The sequence below is a fragment of the Macaca mulatta genome, chromosome 3 (genome assembly GCF_049350105.2).
Source record: "Macaca mulatta isolate MMU2019108-1 chromosome 3, T2T-MMU8v2.0, whole genome shotgun sequence".
Classification (NCBI taxonomy): domain Eukaryota; kingdom Metazoa; phylum Chordata; class Mammalia; order Primates; family Cercopithecidae; genus Macaca; species Macaca mulatta.
This window is the reverse complement of record NC_133408.1, coordinates 1,958,105-1,964,889: the sequence shown is the minus strand read 5'-3', so window position 1 is coordinate 1,964,889 and position 6,785 is coordinate 1,958,105. Positions and strand designations below refer to the sequence as shown.

Sequence of the window (6,785 nt, the reverse complement as noted above, 5' to 3'; positions counted from 1 at the left end):
CAGCTAAGACAGGAAATACCCTCTCCATAGGGTGTGGGCCAAGTAAATGACTTTGTAACTTCACTTCATCCTCTCCAGTTACATAGGGCGTACCCCCAAGAAGCCAATGGAATCCCCTAGATGGTATTTAAACTCCCAGAAATTCTGTAATGGGGGCCCTTGAGCCCCTATGCTTGGCCGCGGCTCCCACACTGTGGCAGGTGCTTTCGTTTTCAATCAGTTCCTTCATTCGTTGCTTTGTGCATTTTGTCCAATTCTTTGTTGAAGGCGCCAGGAACCTGTACACCCTCCACCGTTAACACTGTGACGCCTAGGTTTACGCCCAGCAGCACCCCATGGCCCCGTCACCCCACAGCCCCGTCGCCCCATGGCCCCATCGTTTAAGCACTGATGGCTGCTCAGCCCTGGGATACGCCTGCCGTGCGCATTGATTTAAACGTCAGTGAGGTGATTGATTCCAATCGTGCCTACGCTTGCTAGTATTTTCCTTGCATGCGGATATGGGTTGGCTGTGTCCACACCTAAATCTCAACTTGAATTGTATCTCCCCGAATTCCCACGTGTTGTGGGAGGGACCCAGGGGGAGGTAATTGAATCATAGTGGCCAGTCTTTCCCGTGCTATTCTCGTGAGAGTGAATAAGACTCACGAGATCTGATGGGTTTATCAGGGGTTTTTGCTTTTCCTTCTTCCGCATTTTCTCTTGCTGCTGCCATGATTCTGAGGCCTCCCCAGCCATGTGGAACTGTAAGTCCAATTAAACCTTTTTTCTTCCCAATCTCAGGTATGTCTTTGTCAGTGGCATGAAAAGGGACTAATACACATGCTTTATTGGTGACCAGGAGATGTTTTAAATTTCTCTATATGATTGTGGATTTCTCTGCTTCTCTCTTGGACTCTGCAACTTTGTTTTCTGTAGTTTGAGGCTGGCATGTTCCCGTGGGCTGGGGCCCATGCCGCCAGCTGACCCCGGTCTGCTGAGCCCCTTGCCTGTGGTTCCTCTGCTTGGTGTTAATGCTGCCACCCCAGCTTTCCAGACCTCCCTCTCCATTTATCCTTCTGTGGCCTTACATTGAGGGCTTGTCTCCTGCAGGATCCAGTCTGACCACCTTTATGTTTGAATTGAACGTTCTGGTTCTTTTATTTTGATTTCATTATCTGGGTTTGAATTCTGGCATTATGAATTGTTTTCTGTTTTTCCTACCTGTTCCCTGTTCCTTCTTCTCTCTTCTTGTGGCTTCTTTCAGATCAATTATTTTTTATTCCATGTTTATCCTCTCCTAGCCTGCCAGTTATAAGTTACTGTTCATTCAGTAGTTATCCATGTTAAAGTCCAGCGTAAATTCTTCCTGCCATCTCTTACCAGACCACCAAATATTTAGATTCCCCCTTTATTCCATTCCTACCCTTTGTTCTGTTGTTCTTACGTATTTTAACTCTACTTACGTGTCAAACTCTGGAAATCACTATTGTTATTATTTTCTTTTTCATTTTTTTCAGGGTCTTGCTCTGTCACCCAGGCTGGAGTGCAGTGGCACCATCACAGCTCACTGCAGCCTCCAACTCCCAGGCTCCAGCAATCCTCCCACCTCAGCCTCCCTAGTAGCCAGGACTACAGGCATACACGACCATGCCAGCCTAATTTTTAAAAATTTTTGGTAGAGACAGTGTCTCGCTGTGTTGCCCAGGCTGGTCTCAAACTCCTGGGCTCAAGTGATCCTCCTGCCTCTGCCTCCTAAAATGTTGGAATTGCAGGTGTGAGCCCCTGTGCTGGGCACATTATCATTATTTTCTACCATGTGTGTGTCTGTGTATTCACTCCCGCTTCCCGGCTCTGCGTTCCTTCCTTTATCCCCAAGCTCCCACCCCACCTGGGGGGTCATTTCCCTTCCACCCTATGAGCCCCTCATCATGGGCGCAGGTCTCTGGGTGGCCGCTCCCCTGCCCGTCCGGGGTCACCTCCCTCCACTCCCCTGCCCGCCCGGGGTCGCCTCCCTCCACTCCCCTGCCCACCCGGGGTCGCCTCCCTCTACTCCCCTGCCTGCCCGGGGTCACCCTCTCCACTCCCCTGCCTGCCCGGGGTCACCTCCCTCCATTCCCCTGCCCCCACCCCTCTGTAGCTTCTCTGCGTTGCTTCTTCTCCTTCACCTTTTGTGGTTGATTTTCATCTTGTAGCCCTTGGCATTTTTGGTTGAGTGACAGACATTCATAGGACAGGTCTCAGAGGCCATCTCAGGCCACCAGTGGTGCCGTCTCCAGGGAGCCGAGTGGCACTTGCTCCTGTGGCCACCCAGGGAGGGAGACCCCTGCGACCCAGCGGCAGACTCTGGGAGGGTCAGGTCAGGCTGGTTCCCCTTCAGGGTTCCCACCAACAGCTGAGGGGCTTCTCGGCTTCTCAGGGCCCCTCTTTCGTTTCCTTTGGCCCCATGAGTGCTGAGAGCCGAGGCCAGCTCCCATGGCTCACCTCGGCTTTTGCTTCCCCAGTGATTGGTCAGCCCGGATCCACGCTGCCCCAAGCGTCGGCCCATCATCTTTACTTTTCCCTTCTTTCAGACCTTGGCCCCCCAAATCTTCACTGCTTTAGGAATTCTCCATTGATTTTGAACAGACATTTTAAGATAGTTTTTTCTAGCTTGTGTTGTTGTTTTTAATGGGAGAGTTGGTCAGCGTCTGCTAGACGAGAGCTACGTCTATGGAACCTTAGACTTGTTCCTGCTTTATTGTGAGTTTCAGTCGCTCCTGTGTGCATGTGTCTGTACATGTGTGCGTGTGCATGTCTGTGCATGTGTGCACGCATATACGTGTGTGTCTGTGCATGTCCATCTGTGCATGTGTCCATTTGCATGTGTGCATGTCTATGGGTCTGTGCATGTGTGTGTGCATGTGTGTGTCTGTGCATGTGTGTGCATGTGCGCTTGTGCATGTGTGTGTGCATGTGTCCATCTGTATGTGTGCATTGTGTGTCTGTGCATGTGTGTGTACATGTGCATGTGTGTGCATGTGTATGTGCATGTGTGTGTATGTGTGTGTGTGCATGTGTCCATCTGTATGTGTGCATGTGTGTCTGTACATGTGTGTGCATGTATGTACATGTGCATGTGTGTGCATGTGTATGTGCATGTGTGTGTCTGTGCATGTGTGTGATCTGAGGCATCTTCCCATGACTGCTGCTTTCTGCTCCAGTTGCTCCTGGCTGAGCATCAGTGCAGCATCAGTGTACTCCCTCAGTACCTGGACATCACTCCAGAGACTTCTGAGCAGAGGCTGACAGTGCAGGGGGACTTACTAGCTGCCTTTCATGCTGGCCATGGTGGGTGAGCTGTCCAGTTCTCCTCTCCCAGATCTCCTAGGCGCCAGCAGGCTTCCTCTAGCCACAGGGCCTGGGGGCACTTCAGCCTACCTGGGCAGGTGCTTGCCAGGCCATGGGGACCAGCAGGCTCCCACAGGCCTTCCCAGAGCCACATGCAGCAGTGAGGCTGGCAAGCCCCATTCGGGGGAGACCCTGCTGTTGCCGGCCAGGCCTGTGGGACAAGCACAGTCTGACATCTTTGCTGATGGCCTGGAGATGAGTACCCCCTGCTCTCTCCTCAATGTTGCAGCAGAACCCACATGTAGAGAGGGTTGGGGCAAGCAGTCCAGGCAGACCCCCGGGATTTTCCTGCCGTACTGCACAAGCGTTCATGTGTTCATTTAATCTTGCTTTTTAAGGCAATACTTTAAAAACACAAAGTCCCAACAACCATCTTCCGCTTGACAAGACAGATCATTCTAATTTGAGCGGAAGTTGCTATGTCCTGCCCTTTGAACGCGGCGGCCTGGACAGCTGACAAGGACACACTGTGTATTTCCATTCCAATTCTGGGAGTGCTCTGAGGCCTCTGGGGGAGAAGAACCCATGAAATATTCAACACATAAGTGAAAAAAAATCTAGGTGCTAGATATGGGCCAGGAAGAGCCCTCGGCCCTGCAAAGTGTGTGCGATGGTGAGAAGCTGCGATGGTGAGAAGCTGCTGGAAGAGATGGTCCCTAGTCTTGGCTCATTTCTCGGACATTTATCAAGCTGACGAATGCAGCAGAGATGCTTCGGTAGGCTGTAATTCCACGGGTGGAGTGCTGGCTGGAGAGGTACCTACAGCCGTCACACTGCACAGGCTCCGGGACGCGGGGACTGCCCTTGTGTGGTGTCCACAGAGGGCCTTGCAGGTGTCACACCGCTGCTCCACACTGCCACCTGCTGTCACACCTGTGCAATGTATCCAGGTCTCTGGGGGCTAGAATGAAAAACATGCATCTCGTAACCAACAAAATCGGGCTTGTCCTGAAGACCTGGTGCATTCGTCTGTTCTTACACTGCTGTAAAGACATACCTGAGGGCCGGGCGCGGTGGCTCACGCGTGTAATCCCAGCACTTTGGGAGGCCGAGGCGGGTGGATCATGAGGTCAGGAGATCAAGACCATCCTAGCTAACACAGTGAAACCCCATCTCTACTAAAAATACAAAAAATTAGCTGGGCGTGGTGGCGGGCGCCTGTAGTCCCAGCTATTTGGGAGGCTGAGGCAGGAAAATGGCGTGAACCCGGGAGGTGGAGCTTGCAGTGAGCTGAGATCGCGCCACTGCTCTCCAGCCTGGGTGACAGAGCAAGACTCCATCTCAAAAAAAAAAAAAAAAAAAAAAAAAAAAAGACATACCTGAGTCTGGGCACTTTATAAAGAAAAGAGGTTTGATTGGCTCACGGTTCTGCAGGCTGTACAGGAAGCAGTGCGGCTTCCGCTTCTAGGGAGGCCTCAGGAAACCTTCAGCCATGGTGGAAGGAAGGGAGTGTGAGGCGTCTCAATGGCGGGAGCAGGAGAGAGAGAAAAAGAGGGGGTGCCGCACACTTTCAGACGGCCAGATCTCACGATGACTCACTCACCATCATGAGAACAGCACCAAGAAACTGGCGCTAACCCACTCGTGAAGGACCACCACCATGATCCAATCCCCTCCCACCAGGCCCCTCCTCCAACGTGGGGGATTACAATTCGAGGTGAGATTTGGGCGGAGGGGACACAGGTCCAAACCACATCACCTGCTGTCTTTTTATTTATTTATTTTTCAGACAGACTTTCGCTCTTGTGGCCCAGGCTGCAGTGCAATGGCATGACCTCAGCTCACCGCAACCTCCGCCTCTCAAGTTCAAGTGATTTTCCTGCCTCAGCCTCCCGAGTAACTGGGATTACAAGCATGCGCCTCCACACCCACCTAATTTTGTATTTTTAGTGGAGACGGGGTTTCTCCATGTTGGTCAGGCTGGTCTTGACCTCCCAACCTTAGGTAATCAGCCCGCCTCAGCCTCCCAAAGTGCGGGATTCCAGGCATGAGCCGCTGTGCCTCACCCACCTGCTGTCTTTTTGCATCTTCCAGGTAGACATCAAAGATTGGTTTGTTGTCAGCATCACTTCTATAATCCGTGGTTCTCTGTGGAGAAAACAAAACCCCAGTTGGGGAAAATGAACACACAACGTTTTATTTCTTACCCTGGAGCCATTTCTGGCAGTTTTCCAGCAAGCACACAGACCCGCAGGACACGCTCAGCTCATGGCCTGGAGTGCTGGTCTCGCTCATGGATATGCAATCCGAAGCAGTATTTTGACACAAATCCCTCTGCTCATGGCAAGGAGCTGCATGGGCTTTCAGGGTGGAGCCAGGGCTTCAGGGAACCCCCTCATCCTGACAGGCACACCCAGAGCAGCCTGCAGCAGCGTGGAAGGGGCTGGTACTGGGCCTGAGGTACAGGGGAGCCCTGCCTGCCTGCCTCCCGCTGGCTTGCCTGGGCTTCCGCCTCCAGACCGTGAGAATTCCCCTAGCATAGGAAGAGAGTCTGACCAAAGTGACAACAGCCACCCGCTGACTGCACAGCACTGTTCACTTCTTCCCAGATACTCCCACCAGACTAGGTCAGCCCTTCTCTTACTGGGGGAGCAGAAAATTACCCCCAGCCCCAGTCCGGGACTCCAGATGATGCCCATTCCTCTCCCAGTCCCAGCAATCTCCCTTCTCAGCATCTGGCATCCTGGGATGTACCCTAAAGTTCACTCGCTCAGAGCGCCCTAACTATGGCTGTGGCGAGCGGGGGAGGGCGGGATCAGGTCGGCGAGCTGCACATGGGCCCCTGGAGCAGGAACAGTATTCTGAGCTGTGCTCCTGCGGCTGGGCCCTCACAAGGGGGGCAGCGTCTGCAGCCTCTCAAGGCTTTGCAGATAAGGGTTTATTGAAGAGAGAGGTGACCCACACCATCCCCACTAAGGGATCTGGTTAGGGGGCTCCCCCCAGAATGTAGGCAAGAGGGCAGCACCCTGATCGTGAGGGTTGGTCACCTGGGAACCACAGTAACGTCCGCAGGGACCTTCCCCCAGCAGGACGCACTTCCCAGAACCCTCACGGTCACCCTCAGCTTTCAACTGTGGGGACCTAACATGTCTCCTGGTAGAGTCCTCACTCCCTCGGCTAAAACTTCTGAAAGCAGCGAGGTCGGGCTCCCTGGCTGGGACAGCTCTGGCCCTGAGTGGGTCATCCAAGTCGAGTTTCCACCACCCAGCACCCTGTGCTTTCCCCAGCCGGCTGCACGCTGGGCCTCTGGGAAGCCAGCAAGCCCACCTGATTCTGAATCCTCCCCGCGAGCCCGGGGGTCAATTCTGCTGGCATCGAAGGAGCTGCCAGAAGCTCCCAGCGGGGAGTCAGGCAGGGAATGCAGGTCCATGTCCAGAGCAAGGGTGACTCCAGCCCCCCCAGGATGGAGGAACCAG

At 53.5% G+C, this 6,785-nt stretch overlaps 2 long non-coding RNA genes across 2 annotated transcripts in view; one reads left to right on the top strand and one right to left on the bottom strand.

The window, feature by feature from the left end:
- The first annotated feature begins 692 nt into the window (after positions 1–692).
- Positions 693–6,785, top strand: part of LOC144339586 (uncharacterized) — a 40,355-nt gene continuing 34,262 nt past the window's right edge. Inside the window, exon 1 of the long non-coding RNA XR_013414759.1 lies at positions 693–746. This is a non-coding gene — a long non-coding RNA (uncharacterized LOC144339586). The remainder of the gene's footprint in view (positions 747–6,785) is intronic.
- Positions 2,622–4,678, bottom strand: LOC144339587 (uncharacterized). The gene is made up of 2 exons (XR_013414760.1): positions 4,367–4,678; positions 2,622–4,270 (listed from the first exon to the last, which is right to left on the bottom strand). It is a non-coding gene; the product is annotated as an uncharacterized LOC144339587 (long non-coding RNA).